The 15,645-nt window shown below is 57.8% G+C and overlaps 1 long non-coding RNA gene across 1 annotated transcript; it reads right to left on the bottom strand.

The window, feature by feature from the left end:
* Positions 1-537: 537 nt before the first annotated feature.
* Positions 538-5,587, bottom strand: LOC149521933 (uncharacterized). The gene is made up of 2 exons (XR_016347539.1): positions 5,146-5,587; positions 538-1,203 (listed from the first exon to the last, which is right to left on the bottom strand). It is a non-coding gene; the product is annotated as an uncharacterized LOC149521933 (long non-coding RNA).
* Positions 5,588-15,645: the final 10,058 nt, after the last annotated feature.

Here is a 15,645-nt window from a genome sequence, read left to right on the forward strand (position 1 = left end):
AAGGGGGTGTGGCTTGCTCAGCCCACCCAGCTGGGTTAACCCCCTCCTGCCCAGGAGGAATGCTAAGAGCACATGTAACGCCGGCAGGTAGGGGTCATCTGCAGGCGGAATCGACCCGGACACCTCTGGAGCATGCGCATGAGCCTTCCCTGCACCAGCTAAAGGCCAGCCAGCTCTCAGGGCCACTAGGTGGGTGTGTGGCACCCGCAGCGGGTGTGTGGCTTCCTCACGTCCCCCATGGGCAGGGGAGAGGCCCGGGTATCGCCTGAGAGAACAGCCCTTAGCTGGGCTCTGCTCTGGGGTGGAGGCAGCTGCAGCTGAGCCGGGAAATCCAACACTCCTGCTCGGCAGAGGGGTGCTGCATGGAGCAGTAGCGGGGAAGGGGAAGGGAGAGGGAGGAGGAAGGCTGAAGTAACCTAGCCCTTCTGAGTGGAGGAAAAGGCCTCAGAGCCCCCTGGGATTTCGGGCAGGCCCATGCAATGGACGGGGGAGGGGACGTTTCAACAGTGCCCTCTCCTGGATGGAAAATCAGGTCTGAGCAAGCATGTGTCCTAAACCTTATACTGCTACAGCTGAGGGGAGTCTCCCTGCTCACTTGGGGTGGGGGTTTTGGAGCAGAAAGACCGGAGCTCTGTCCTATTCCTGAGAAGTCCCTGCTGGCTACAGCGTCAGCCCCTTTGGTCCCAGGCGCGAGGGACGAAGCCGGCGTGAGCCGAGACGCGTCCGTGGGTCTCGCTGTGCTCCCTGCAGGGACGGGACACGGAGGCAGGCAGCCAAGATTGCTCCTTCGGAACAGCAGGGCTTAGCTCCTGGCACCCAGGACACCCGCTCAGAGCCCCCCTTTCCCTTCCCTTCCGCCCCTGCTCACGGAGAAGCTGCACCTGGCGCCCAGGGTCGCAGCCGTGGACTCGGAGGGCCGGTTGTGGGAGCCAACAGGCGTTCAGAGGGGCCCTGGCATAGTGTCGAGGGGGCCCTCCCAGACCCCTCGTCTGATGCTAACTGAGCTCCACTTGCCGAGTCGGACGCAGAGAGCAGAGCACTGGGCCGGCCTGCTGGGGAAAGGAGCGAATCCTCAGAAAGCTCAGATGCTAATCAGAACCCCTCCCTCAGCGGGAGGCCAGGTCCGAGGGCACAGCCGCCAGTGCACGTCCGCCCGTCTTCCTTCTAATCTCTTCTTTAGGCAGGGGTCTCTTTAAACAAGTGCTGTGCAACAAGGAGCAAAAGTTACCGCCCCGCGAAACAAGCCGCTTCTTGCGCACAGTGTCAGCAAGACAAATGAGGGTGGCAAGAGAGAAACCCGCAGAGGCTGCTCGCAATTTACCAAGCCCCGGCGCCCAGTGAGTGTTTATCAATAGCTGCAGGATCTGCCTGTCACCGTCACTGACAGGCGCTTAGGAGCAGTGATTCTGGGCAGCCCGGCTGTCAGCACCAGCCTGGGGAGAAGGAGACCAACGGAAAGGGAAATCAATTAGTCCTTCCCCCGGAAGGAGGGGGTACTTCCGTGACTCAAAGGACGGAGCTCTTCCCTTTGTGCCCAGGGCAGTGTGGGCCCCACCCGGACACCCCGCCTCTCCCTCCCCCCAGCTCCCGTAAGTCAGCTGGGAAGAATAGTGCACACATTCGTGCATGCACACTCAGAGAGGCTTGCGCTGCACGTGCACACACACGCTAAGGTCTACATTTTTCTGGGTGTCTTCAGCTGGGCTTCTAAAAACCATGGGAGGCAAATAAACCTAGAGGCCACAGATGAGCCTTTGCTTGAGCAGCTGGCCACGGCTCCCACGCAGGCCGGACGGCAGCGCCCAGCCCTGTGCTCCAGCCACTGCCTCTTAGCAACAGAAAAAAGTCACAGCAAGCCAGAGAGTTCTTTCTAGCACTCCCACATGTGGCTGCCCCAGTTCTTGGACCCGTCACAAGAGCCATTCACACATGTCTAGCCCCCGCCTCTTTTAGAATTGCCAGGTGTGATGGTGCAGTCGGGGGTCCCTGCACCCCGTAGCAGCCAGAACAGTCTCCACCAGCCGGTAGAACAGGGAGAGGTTTATTGCGTTTCCAGAAGACAGCCCAGCACAGACGTGATGTGGCAATAGGAGGGGGGCTAGGATGCCTCAGACCCCTTAAGGCAGATGCCTGAGCCCCCAGTCTCCAAGCCCCCTCCCTAGGCGTCTCCATCATGTTTCCAGCCCCAGACTAACTCCTCCTCCCTCCTCGTACTTCCTTTGTTCCCACCTCCTCCCCCCCAGTCAGAACCGGTCAGGGCAGCGTCTGGCCCCCCTGCTGGGCCGTGCTCAGCCAGGGTCAGTGGGGGTCAGCCCTAGCCTAGTGCCCAGCAAGATGCCCCCTACATCACACCAGGTGTGTGGCTCCCAGCCTGGCCTGGTGCTAATGGCCATTCCTGCGGCATTGGCTCGCGGGCGGCAGGAACGGGCGGGGGGCGCCGCTGTAGGTATGACTCCGTCCGGAGAAGGGGGACGGCTACGGGGTGTTCACATGCCCCCCCTTTGCACTGTTTAAGAGAAGCCATTTGGGATCACAGGCGGAGCGGCGGCTGCTCCCAACAGAAGGGAAAATACAGGTGTGGGGGGGGGGAATATTTGCAAAAAGCCCAGCTCTGTGGATATTCCATGCCCAGTCCCGGGCTGGCTTTTGAATGCTGCACAGCGGTGAGCTGACGGGAGGCGAGGCGCGTGGGAAGGTGGCGTGCGTGGCGTGTCAAGCGTGAAAGGGCTCGTGCGCAGGGGGCAAGGGACGGGCAGGGCCACGGCGGTGGCTGCGTGTGCGGTAGGGAGACCCTGCCCATGGATTGTTAGCGCTGCCCTTGCACGGGCTGGGGCGGGGGGCTTGATCTGACTGGTTTTGTTGTGAGAGTGAAATGTGCTGCCCCCCCCATATGCTTCAGCTCCCCTCCCCCTGCTCCCCCCAGCCAAGGGGAAATGCTGGGGCGGGGGGGCAGGCGGCACACTGGAAATCAGCCACCACAGGGTGGATCCCTCAAGCAGCCCCCGGGGAAGAAAAACGCCCTTGTGAAAAGGCAAACTCCGGGCTCCCCCCAGCTAGGATTTCTCAGGCGCTCCCGCCCGAAAAGCCATTCCCATAGCCCGGGCGGCTGGAGGAGGGGGGGGGTGCCTGCCTGACTCCCTACAGCACCTCCTGCTGGCGGAGTCTGGCACTGCGGTAGCCAGGAGGGCCACACAGCCAGGGCGGCAGCTGCAGCCTCTGGTTGGACCCTCACGCCCCGTCCCCGACACCCTGCACCTGCAGCGCCCCAAGGCAGGGGGGGGGGGCTTCCCAGAGCAAGTCCTGGTGCTTCACCGTCTCTGGGTTGCTGCGGCTGGGAGGCTCCGCTCCCTCCTGTGACCCTCACTAGCAGCCAGGGCTCTCCTGCGCCAAGGGGCTGGCTGCCTGATCTGCAGCTGAACAGTGTCCTCTGGTGGCCAGGATGGGGTGTGGCGCCGGCAGCCCCTTTGGGCTCCGTTCTCCCGTGCGCTGCGCCCCGTGTCACCCTTTGCCCCCGTGCAAAGGGAGGGGCGTGCGAAACAGACCCGCTTTGCACAGGGGACACCAATGCTGCACGAGTGCAAGTCACAGGCAAACCGGGCCCCTTGACAGGCCCTTGGGCACTATCTGTCCTTCGCCAGTTGTGCCTCACTTCGAGTGTCCCTGGGTCACGCTTGCCCAGTCCCAGCCTTTCACAAGTGCCCGTTTCCGGCGCGTCAGGGCCCCCCTTGCCCTGGTCTCTCGCCGGGAGGAGGGGCAGGCGCTGCCAGACGGGCTCAGGGGTTACAATGGAAATAACTTCGCCACCCGGCGCCTCGAAGCAGGTGCCACTTTGCCGCAGTCCGTCGTCCTGGTGAGCACCAGTGGCTGCGATGCTGCGCCCGCCTGCATCCGCCCTGCAGGTCCCCCCGGCGAGGCCTCACCACTCACCTGCCCTGCCCAGGGGATGCTTGCCCGTCACGGCTAGCCAGCAGGCCAGAGCACAGCGGGCCCCGCCCCGTGCACCATGGCCAGGTGCTCCAGTCCGACTGCAGCGGGGGGGGCCGCTCCCCCCTCGTCCGCTCCCATTTCATTGGTTAACCGGTTGAACGTAACATCTGGCTGATTAACCGGGATTTCCCATCCCTGCTCCGAAACGCTTCCCCCTCCTCCCCTGGCGTTTCTGCTGGGCCCAGTGGCTCTCTTGGGGCCTGCGTGTTTCCGGTTACAGAAAAGCTTCCAGCCCTGCCTCTAGCAACGTTTTCCTTCCTCTCCGAACCCCCGGGACCCACCCCCGGCTGCTCGGCTTGCCTCCTGCCCCATCGCATCTCAGGCCAGGCCGGGCGGGGCTGCTGCGGGGTCTCCAGGCACGGTCTCTGCTCTGGACTCCTCTGCAGTTATTCTAATGCGTCCCCATTCCTTGGCCTCACCAGGGAGGACCGGCAGCTTGGCCGCCCCTTGCACCGAGCAGTAACAGCCCCCTGGCCGCAGCGGCAGTGGCCAGCCTGGGGTGCGTGTTCCGCCCAGAGGCGACAGTACGCGGGTGCGCCCCGGTACAACGCTCGGGTAAGAAACTGACTGGCAGCAGGGGCGGAGGCGGGGCGCTCACAGTCCGGCTCCTGGGGAACCCTGCAGGCTGGCAGGCTAGAGGGGCTGGCTGGTGGGGGCAGGGCGGTCTGGGACTGCCCCAGCCCAGAGCCCCCTTCCCCTCCCCCTACTGGGGCACTTGCCCCAGTCACTGAGTGGTTTTTTCCCTTTTTGTCTAGGGAGCGAGGCGAAGTACATGCCCTGCTCTGCTCCCGGCTGCCCAAGGCCGGGCAGACACAGGCTGTGCGCTTTGCCTCACTCCCTGGCCGGCAAACAGAAAAAAACCCACTTCGCAACTCAGGGTCAGTGCGGCTGCAGCCTCCCCGGCCCCTGAAGTGTGACCCTTCTCCCCCCTGCACTTCCCAGACCCCTCCTCATACACCCCAACCTGGACTCCTGCCCCAGCCCTAACTCCTGCACCGCCCCCCCAAGCTCTCTGCCCGGAGTCCCCCGCACGCCACCCCACTTACATTTCTTAGAGGCACTGTTGTATGGCCACCCCCCACGTGCTTACCCCCCCCCCAAGGGGGGCAGGTTGTGGTAGGACAGCACAATGTAATCTCCTTTCACCCCTGCGCTCACCTGAGAACAGCCTCCTCCACTTCGCTGGGTGTAAGTTCGCTTCTTCCCCCTGGACAAGCATCTCGCCGCAGGATTAGCTGCCCCGCGTCCCTCAGCATCCTGCCCCTCCTGCGTTCTGCCAGGCCACGAGCCTCTGGCCTCTTGGGGCAGGAAAGTCAGTTTGGCCTTGTCATTCACGCTCCAAAACATCAGCTCTGTAACAGTCGTCATGCAACTCCCAGGCATAGCCCAGTTGCAGGGCCCAGTTAACTCTTCTGGGGGTGTTAGATTGCGTGGGCCCTGTGCCAGGACATCTGCCCCACACTAGCCGAGCAAGGTTTAAAACCAGCCCTGGGAGAGGGTGGGGCTGTGGAGCCAGCAGGTGAGGCAGGCAGCAGCCAATTAAGGCCCAGCTGGAGCTGTATAAATAGGGGCTCCTAGTAGGCAGGAGAGTTTCATTCCCTTTTGCTGCAGCTGGGGGGTGGGAGGGACCTGGCTGCTAGGGCAGCTGGCAGCTTCCTGAGAGAGCAGGGCAGAGAAACTTCCAGGCTGGCTGAGGCTACTAGGGCCCAGGCAGGCAGATCCACTTGCTGGCCAATGCTGAGTGGCTATTTCAGACTGCCGGTCGTCCCTGAGGCAGGGGCTACAGGATGACCGGCAGTAGGTGCCACCACCAAACCAGCCCAGCAGGAGGCGTAGGTGGAGAAAGCAGGCTTAGGTCTTCAGTCTGTAGTTTCAGGCAAAGGGGCCATTTAGGGAGGGCTGGGGCAGGCAGTAGCCCTCCCTCCTGAGGCTAGAACCTCTGGACTTGAGGTCTGCTTAAAGCCCATGCCCTGGCTTGCGAGGCAGCTCTTACCTGCAACACAGCTGGGGCTGCTTGCGGCTTTGGTGCTGGGGCAGGGGGGTGGCTGAGTGAGACTGGCTCCAGGCTGGGCATTCCAGTCACTGAAGGATCCTTAGATCATCATGAAAACATTGCTGGGTGCCCCACTTAAAAGGTGGGGAGTGGGGAGAGCAGGAACAAGAGATTTGCTGCTGGGATTTGCATTTGGACCGCTGCTGTTAAACTTACAAATGTTCTTGTGAACAGGGACTAGTCCCGAGCTCACGGCAAAGAGCTACAAAGGGATCTCCCAAAACCCGGTGGTGGGGCAGCCCGAGCAGATGGAGTTCAGTGCAAAGTAAAGTACATGGGGCAAATATAATCCTAGCTATAGATACAAAAATGGTGGAGTCTAAAATAGCTGTTCCCACTCAAGCAAGAGATCTTGGAATCCTTGTGGCTAGCTCCCTGAAAACATCTGCTCCATGGCCAGTGGCAGTCTAAACACTAAAATGCATCTGAGGAAGTGGGTCTGGCCCACGAAAGCTCATCATCTAATAAACCATCTTGTTAGTCTTTAAAGTGCTACATTGTCCTGTATTTTGCTTCAACTACCCCAGACTAACACGGCTACATTTCTATCACAACCCAATATTGGGCATCCTTGGGAAAGCAATAGAGAAGACAAAATGCCGTATTGCCTCTATATAACGACATGAGATGCCCACATCTTGAATACTGTGTGCAGCTCTGGTCACCCCACCCAAAAGTTGTATTGTCTTTGGGAAAGGTACCAAAAGGGCAACAGAAATTGAGGGGTGAGGAACAGCTTCCATCCGAGGAGAGATTAACAAGGCGGGGACTTTTCAGCTTGGAAAATAAATGACTACAAGGTGGGGGAGACGTTGTAGGTCTAGATTAGAAAATCGTGAGCGGTGTGGGAAAATAGAATCAGGCAGTGTTATTCATTCCTTCACTGGCATAACACAAGACACTGACCCAATTAAATGTCTAGGCAGCAGGTTTAAAACAAACAAAATCAATTATTTTTCATGGGCAGCCTGTGGAACTTTTTGCCAGGGGCTGGTGGAAAGGCCCAAACAGTAATAGGGTCCCAATAAGAGCAAAATAGGCTCAAGGAGGACAGGTCCACTAGCCAGGCCGGGCAGCGATGGGGCCCTACCTCTGTTTGCCAGAAGCTGGGAATGCCAGACAGGGATTGGATCGTGACAATTGCCTGTTCGGTTTGTTCCTTCTGACGCTGGCGCTGGCCACTGCTGGACGGCAGGGCACTGGGCCAGAAGGACCTTTGGTCTCACCCAGTGTGGCCGTTCTGATCTTATATAGAGCTGAAATGTGTCTGCCCCCTGCAGTACCCACTAGACCCCACTCCCCTTCCAGAGCTGAGAGCGCCCAGGGGTCCTGCCAGGGTCTCTCTCTCCACAGGATTAGTAACAAAGTGAGAACAGACATTACGATGTGCCGGCGAGCCAGTGCCCCTTAAGGGACTTGCCACGGGACGTCAGAACGCGTTCGTGTTAGAGCTGCGTGTGGCTACTATTGATTTAATTGTCTTTCGTTTCTATAGGAATTAGATGCAGTGCTCCTGCCAGCTCACTGCTGAGTTGTCTGCCAAAAAAGTAGCATTTTCAAGTGCCTTGCTTGCCCCTGGATAGAGATGATGCATGGGGGGGAGTGGATAGGGTTGGTTCCCTTCCCCATTTGGTGCTTGGCTTGTAGTGAGCCTCTGTCCTCAGTCTGCCCCTCTCATACTTTCACTCTCTCCGCTCCCCCCACCCCCATCACGGGATGCACAGGTTGGCCCCTCCCCCACCAAAATCTGGACTGGCACCCCTGGTTCCAAGGCTGGAGAGATTTCCATTTCACTCACAGGCACGCGCGTGTCCAAGCCCTGGTGCTGAGGGGCTTAATGACGTGGCAGGAGCCGAGGGGACCACGGCGGATACTCCCCGTCACGGCCACGCTGCAGATGACAGAGGCAGGATTCATGCAAACGCCGTTGGGAGCTGCGGGGGCCTCTCTCCTTTGTTCCTGCTCCTTGTCCCTCTCTGGTTCCTCTTCTCCCCCCCCCCCATCTCCCCACTGCACTGGGCAGCGCCATCGCTTTGGGTGCGAGGAAAGACATTGTGGAACTGAGAGTTTCTAGCCGATGAAGTGAGGAGAAGTGGAAAGTAGCAGCCAGGTAGCACCCGTTAGAGCCACTCTCACGAGGGTGCCAGGTGCCAGCCCGTCTGGCACAGAAACTCCTGGGGGGCCCACACAGTGTGACGGCGCGTCGGGTACCCCCGATCCTGCACCTCCGTAGCAGCAAGATGAGACTGCGCCAGCCAGTAGAATAGAGGATTTATTGCTTCTCCAGGGTACAGCCCAGCAAAGACGATGTGATTACAGGAGTCAGGGTCAGGCAGCCTCCGATCCCGTAGGGTAGGGGACTATCACTCCCCTCAACCCCCAGTCCTCAGCTTAGTCTCCTCTCTTCATTTCATGCCAGCCAAAAACTGTTAAGCTGGTGTCCCTGTGCCCGGTGTGATGTTATCATCTTCAGGAAATAGTTTTAAAGCGAATTTTAAACAAGGGTCCTGTCGGCTCTCATGGGACAGTCAGACACTGAGAGTTCAGACCTCCGTTACCACAAACAGGCTTTTCCCAGGGTGGGGGTCTGCCCATAGGAAGGAGGAAGCAGAGCCACAGGCCTGGGATAGGAAAGGGCAGGGAGGCGGCATTAAGACCCAGCGGTGCCCCACATTTTCAAGTGCCCCATGCAAAGGAGCATTCTGCAAATGGGTAAGGACGGCCTGACCAGACCACCTCCCTGGCCCATCTCATCTATGATCCTGCAGCTGACACCACTGCCGGAGGTCCTAGCTTTCCCCCTCTGTCTTCCCTCTCTGATTACTGCAGGACTAAACATCGACCCAGCCAGGATGGTGCTAGCAGGGCTTGCTATCCACCGTGATGGGGGGTAGGGTGGAGGATGGGCCTGGAGGACTCCATAAATCTACTGCACCCACAATCTGGGCCAGCAGCCTGCCAGATTAGCCGAGATAAGTCTGCCCCCAGACATATTAATTAGCCATCCATGACCTTTCCCCAGGTCGCGTGGGCCGAAGGTCGCCTTCCTTATCTGGCCCTGAAGCTCCCTCGATACTGAATCCCTGAATAAGCGTTTGGGAAACATGCACTATCGCGTGCCCGCTAAGCCCCCGAGGCCGGCTCCCGCCTTCCCCGCTCGCGCCGATCCCCATGATAAGGGATAAGGACTTTCCCCAGGCGGCAGCTGTCAGCGTGAGAGCCCATTGGCTCGGGAGCATGAGAGCGCTGCCAATATTTTGGCTCCTGATAAGCACTATTGCCCTATCGCACATGAGCCCCATCCAGCTCTTCGTGCCCCCTGGGCTCCTGGCTGCTCCCGGGCACGTACCGCGTGGAAGCTCTGCGGGCCGGGGGAAAGAGCAGGCACAAGGAAGCGTTAAAGCAACTTTCAAACTGGTGGGCGCGGGCGCGTCCACGCCACCGGGTGAGCCCTGGGTGCGGGGGGCTCGAGTCCATGCACCCGGGGTTTGCGCATCCGCACTCACTGGGCAGGCTAAGTCAAGAATTTTGGAGCCCAGGCTCCATCCCCAGCACCCGCCCCGCAGGACACAGGCCCTGTTCAGCCGAGCGGAATCCAGCCGACCTGACGCCCGTCTGAGACGGGGCTTGTCCAGGTCTCGGGTCCAGATGCAGGGTGGGGAAAGCTGACTGCCCATTGGCTCTACCAGCCCCGGGGCCTGGCCTCCACGTGGCCCCTCCAGGATCCTGCTGGCTTTTCCTCCCCTCGGGGTCAGGCTACCCGCTGTGCCTACAGGCTCTGCAGCCCAGGATCCAAGCCACCAGCCCTGGAGGCTCCGTGACCACTCGGGGTCATGCCGCCAGCCCGGACCTCATGTGACGGTGCATTGGGGACCCCCCGATCTTGCACCCCTGTAGCAGCAAGATGAGACTCTGCCAGCCAGTAGAATAGAGAGGGGTCTATTGCTGCTCCAGGACACAGTCCAGCACAGACGTGATGTGGCCGTAAGGAGTCAGGGGCTGGCAGCCCTAGGCCCCTTGGGGTGGGGTCCACCAGCCCCTCCACCCCCAGTACTCAGCTTAGTCTCTTCATGTTTTTCCAGTAAAGACGGCCTCTCCCAAAACCACCGAACACACCTCCCCCAGGGAGCCCCACCCCTTGCTGTGTTCAGGTGAGAAGCCCCGGCTGGCCCTTGTCTCTGTGCTGGAGCTCGGGGCGACCCCCCCGGGCTGTACTCACAGACGCAGGCCAGTGGGGGTCACCCACAGCCCAAGCCTAGCGACCGGCGAGTGGACAGCACACCTCGGCGCCTCCTCCAGCTGTGGCGGGGTTGCCAACCCTCCCACGCCGGACGTACCGGGTGCCATTTCCAGCAGTGGTGTTTGCTCCAGGAGCGTCGGCAGCTCTAGGTGTGACCACAGCCTGGGGCAGACTGGGGTTTGAAGGGGGGCACAGTTCAGCACCCCCACCCTCAAAATAGTCCCAGCGCCACTGCTCCATGTCATGACGCACCCAGAGGGCAGCGTGTCAGTCCGGAAACGGGTTGCTCTAACGGTCAGGAACCTGGCCACCTCCGGCTGCTCCAGCGCTGCTGCCAATCCCTTTGGGGTTGGAAAGTCACCTGTGGAGCTTTGTGGGGCAATCCGGCACGTAGTTACCCCAAGGGTATGCAGGCCCGTGCGGACTAGAGATGTTCTGGAGAGTTATGGACTAGGGGTGTCAAATCCTGATTGAAAAGTGAACCGGTCAAATGGAATGTTAACTGGGATCCACGGGTGGCGGTGCTCCGGCGGGCTGGGCCCACCACACCATACCGCGGGCAAGGAGCTGCTCCGGCCTGGCCAGGCTCTCAGCATGGTGCGGTGTTGGGGGGCCCTGCTGGTCTGGAGCAGCTGCCCGCCCACGTTGGGCAAGGGGCTTCTCCAGTGCAGCCAGACCGCTGGTTACCTGTTAGCATCGCTATTATGGACACGAACATGGGCTGCACTGGCGAGGTACACGACGCCGGAGTTTTCCACTGGTGGGGAGGCTACGGTCATGGACAGGCTAGGCCAATACTCAGACCCAATGACAGGAGTCTGTTTGGGGACTGGTTCTGTTCAATGTCTTCATCGACGATTTAGAGATCGGCATCGAGAGCACACTTATTAAGTCTGCAGATGATCCCAGCTGGGAGGGGTTGCAAGTGCTCTGGAGGATGGGTCATAATTCAAAATGATCTGGACAAACTGGAGAAATGGGTTGAGGGAAAGTTGAATAAGGACAAATGCAAAGTGCTCCACTTAGGGAGGAACAATCCGTGTCACACACACAGAACGGGAAGCGACTGTCTAGGAGGGAGCCCTGCTGAAAGGGATCCAGGGGTCGGAGTGGCCCACGAGCTAAATATGAGTTAACAGTGTGACACTGTTGCAAAAAAAGCCAACGTGATTGTGAGCTGCGTTAACAGGTGTGTTGTGAGCGAGACATGAGAAGCCATTCTTCCGCTCTACTCTGCGCTGATTAGGCCTCGGTTGGAGGATTGTGTCCAGTTCTGGGCAGCACATTTCAGGAAAGATGTGGAGAAATAGGAAAAAGTCCAGAGAAAAGCTACACAAATGATGAACGGTCTGGAGAACATGAGCTATGAGGGCAGAGTGAAGGAACTGGGCTTGTTTAGTTTGGAAAGGAGGAGACTGAGTGGGGACTGGACAGCAGTTTTCAGGTACCTAAAAAGGTGTTACCGGGAGGAGGGGGGAAAATTGTTCCCCTTGGCCTCTGAGGACAGGACAAGCAGCAATAGACTTAAACTGCAGCAAGGGAGGTTTGTGTTGGACATTAGGAAACACTTCATGTCCGGGTGGTCAAACACTGGGATAAGTTGCCTGGGGAGCTTGTGGAATCTCCATCACTGGAGGTATTTAAGAGCAGGTTGGACAGACACCTGGCAGGGATGATACAGACGGTGCTTGGTCCTGCCATGGGGGCAGGGGACTGGACTTGAAGACTCTCGAGGACGCTTCTATCGTACTGCAGTTACTATCCCCACTGTTATTCTGGGAGACTCCTCATGCCCCCTTCAGCCCTGGCTTATGAAACCACGTCCTGATCGCAAAGGGCCCGGCAAACGGGTGAATCGCACTCCCAGCAGGTGCGGCACGATGGGTGAAAGTGCACTGGGCAGACTGAGATCCCACTGGGGCGGGGTACAGGCCTGGGTGGGTTCCGGTGTCATCAACTCTGCCTGCATTACTGTGGCTTGCTGCGTCCTTCACAAGCTTTGTGAGGCCAGAGGCGAACCGTTCGCCGGCGCGTTGACCCGCTGAACTGGTCCCTTCAGTCGGAGCCCCGATCCCAGCCAGAGCAGGAGGCAGCAGGCAACAGAGCTCAGGGATGTTGTGTGCTCCCCCATCATGGAACTACAGGGACCCATGGCAAAGGAGAGCAGGGTGCTTTCTGAACCCTCCTGCCAGTCAATGAGGTATGGGCTCATCACACCAGGAACGGGGGGGTAGGTGCAGGGCCGGATTAAGGCATGGGCTAGCCAGGCAGCTGTCTGGGGTGCCAACCTATGGAGGGCACCTGATGGCAGCTGTAAGGGGCACACAGCGTCCCTTATAGCTGCCATCAGGCGCCGCACGCACGGCTCCCGGATTGCGGGCTGCAGCAGCTCCCAGTGGTCACCCTGCAACAGCCGCCCGGGGCGGGGGCTGCGTTAACCCCCACAGTGCCAGCCAGCAGCACCCTTCCCCCCATGGCCGTGGGGCCCTGCATGGCCAGGCTCGGCCTGCCCCAGGCAGCCCCAGGCTGAGCACCAGCGGTGGTAGCCGGGCTGGGCCAGGCCGGGCACGTGCGTCCTGCCGCCGCCAGCTCCACGCGCCCTCCCCCACGTCCCGGGCGCGGGAGGGACCATGCATGTACCCTCCCCCAAACCGGAGCGCAATTAAACTGTCTGCCTGGGGCGCTGGAAGGCTCGGTCCAGCCCTGGGTAGGTGTAGGCACTTGCGAATCTTATGAAGAGGAGGTCAATGTAAATAAGATCAACAAGAAGTGGGACAGAGTAACAGCAGTGTATGAGCAGATCAATGAAGCCGGTGTAGGCAGAAGAGAAGGAAGGAGTGGGTTACACGCAGCACATGGAATGCCATAGGAACCAAATGAGCCCTAAAGGACAAATACCATGAGCAGCCTAGCAAGGCACAGTGGCCGGTCCAACGCCCTGTGAGAGTAGACGGACAATATTATATTGATAACCCAGCAACGCAAGCAGAGGATGCTTGTGGTGAGCAAGGAACTGTCTACAAAAGGATGCAGCTTAACGATGGTAAATGGCAGACACTAACTCAACACTCTTATCGGGGACAAGCCAGGCCCCCGACTGACAGCAGAGAAAGAGCAAGAAATGTCCTAGATGGAGCATTTCAAGGAAATGAACAGGGAGCCACCTAAAAGGGAAGCAAACATCCAGGAGGCAAAAGAAGATCTTGACATCAACAGACACCCCTACTAAGGAAGAGCTCATTCAAGCCATGTACAGTGGGAAAGCCCCTGGCAAGGATATGTTCAATGTAGAATTGTTCACAGGAAATCCAGAAGTAGCAGCATCTATCCCGGCCCTTCTATTTATATCAGTCTGGGAAAGGGATAACGTGCCAATGGGGCTAGAGTGAAGATACCAAAGGAAGGAACTGTCCGTAATTGTAGTAATTGATGTGATATCACTCATATCTGTGCCAAGTGAAGTGCTGGGTAAGATCAGAGTCCAGCATAGATCAGGGACAGTTGATAGAGTTTCCAGGAAAGAACACGCTGTTTTTTGGAAAGGGCATGGCTGCGCAGACCCGATCCTCACTCTACAAAATGTAATAGGATACTGCTTACAATGTCAACAGCAACTCTACATAAACTTCATCGGCTTTGAGTAGGTTCTTGGTGTCATTCCATGACCAGCCTAAGGGGCATTCTGCAGGCATGTGGAATTGCTCTCCATATAAACAACATCCCCAAAAGCTCCTACTCCAACTTCACATGCCGTGCTGACCACAGCGAGCCCAGGTTGGCAGTCAACACAGGAGTATCTGAGATGTGTTATGTCTGCAACCCTCTTCGACGTTGCCATCAGCTGGGTAATGCAGCCACAATAGAAGATATGTCAAAAGGACACGTTGCTCAGCCCTTGAAGACCTGGACTTCAAAGATGATCTTACTCTCGTGTCACGTATTGTGATGGGTTGTGACTTTGGGGTGCCGCCTGGCGTGCTGAGATAACATAGTCAGCCTGTTCTTCCAACCGGCGTCCCCTTTACCTGGTCTTGTTGGACCAGCCTCACAAGCCTCTTCCAGCCCAGCACACAGGCAGGGCCACACCACAGAGAGTCAGAGATTTGGTCTGGATAGAATTTTATTAACTACAAGAGATGGATTTTAAGTGGCTAAAGAGATAACAAACAGAACAAAGCAGATTATTAAGCAAATAAGACGAAAGCATGCACACTAAGCTTGATTCATGAAACACATTGGTTACAAACAGTAATTTTTCATCCTAGATATTGTCTTGGGTAGATTCCTTCACAGGCCAGATATCTTTCCAACCTGAGACAAGCAGTTCTTCCCCTCCCCACTCCTTAGTTTTTGTTTCCAGGTGTATTTCAGTGTCTCTTTGGGATGGGGAGGCAGAGGAGAACTGACGACCTTGCTTGTTTTCCTTCCCCAACTTACATGGGATTTCCATGAAGTAGGAATCCTTTGATTCCCCTCCTCCCAGTGGAAACATTCAGCCGTCCAAGATGGAGTTGAGTATCCGGTGACCTGGTCACCCAACTCTGTGGCATCACAGTGTCCATGGAGCTGCCGCAGGAAGGCTGCGCCTTTTCCCAGTCCTTTGTCCTCATGGATGGACCCTCAGCCCTCTCTGGCTTTTCCATTGTTGTGCCCGGAGTGTTAGCATTGCCCAAGGTAGCCGAGTTGAAATGCAGACACACAGGTATTCCTAACTTCAGATACATGCATACAAATAGCATGGCTATATTCAGAACACCATAGCCTTGCCAAGGACACCTTACATGAGTTATCTTGCATAAAGTATGTCTTACTTATGCCATACTCATATTATAAGCACATTTTCCTACAGAGCATGGAGTGTACAATCCCACATACCCAACATTATATGCCAGAACAAACTACTCAACACAATGCATTTAGCCAAAAAATTGGACTGAAAGCCAACCTCAATAAGACAAATATCATGACCTTGAATACTGCCTCAGCGGGGCAGGGTGCTGAGCAACAACCGATTCAGCCCTCTGTCATGCCAACTCCCAATTAAATTGGAGCTGCCTAGAGAAACCTGCACCTGAGAGGTGAATGGGAACAGCGTCCAGCCCAATTAGCCTGGGGCTAAATACAGGCCCAGAGGAGAGAAAGTGGGGGGGCGGGAGGGTTAAGCTAGAGAGGGGTAGCTCTTCCCTCCTGGTGCAGAGGCTAAGAAGTCCTCAAGGCTGAAACCCCCATGTGGCTCTGAGGGTGCATCTACACAGCACCCTAAACTCACAATAAGATACGCAATTTGTGCTCATTGTGTATCTTACTCTGGGTCTATTTCGAAACAACGCGCTGTTTTGAGCCGTCCCTTAACCCTCGTGCAATG

Source organism: Pelodiscus sinensis, chromosome 20 (assembly GCF_052426305.1).
Source record: "Pelodiscus sinensis isolate ZL-2025 chromosome 20, ASM5242630v1, whole genome shotgun sequence".
NCBI classification, from domain to species: domain Eukaryota; kingdom Metazoa; phylum Chordata; order Testudines; family Trionychidae; genus Pelodiscus; species Pelodiscus sinensis.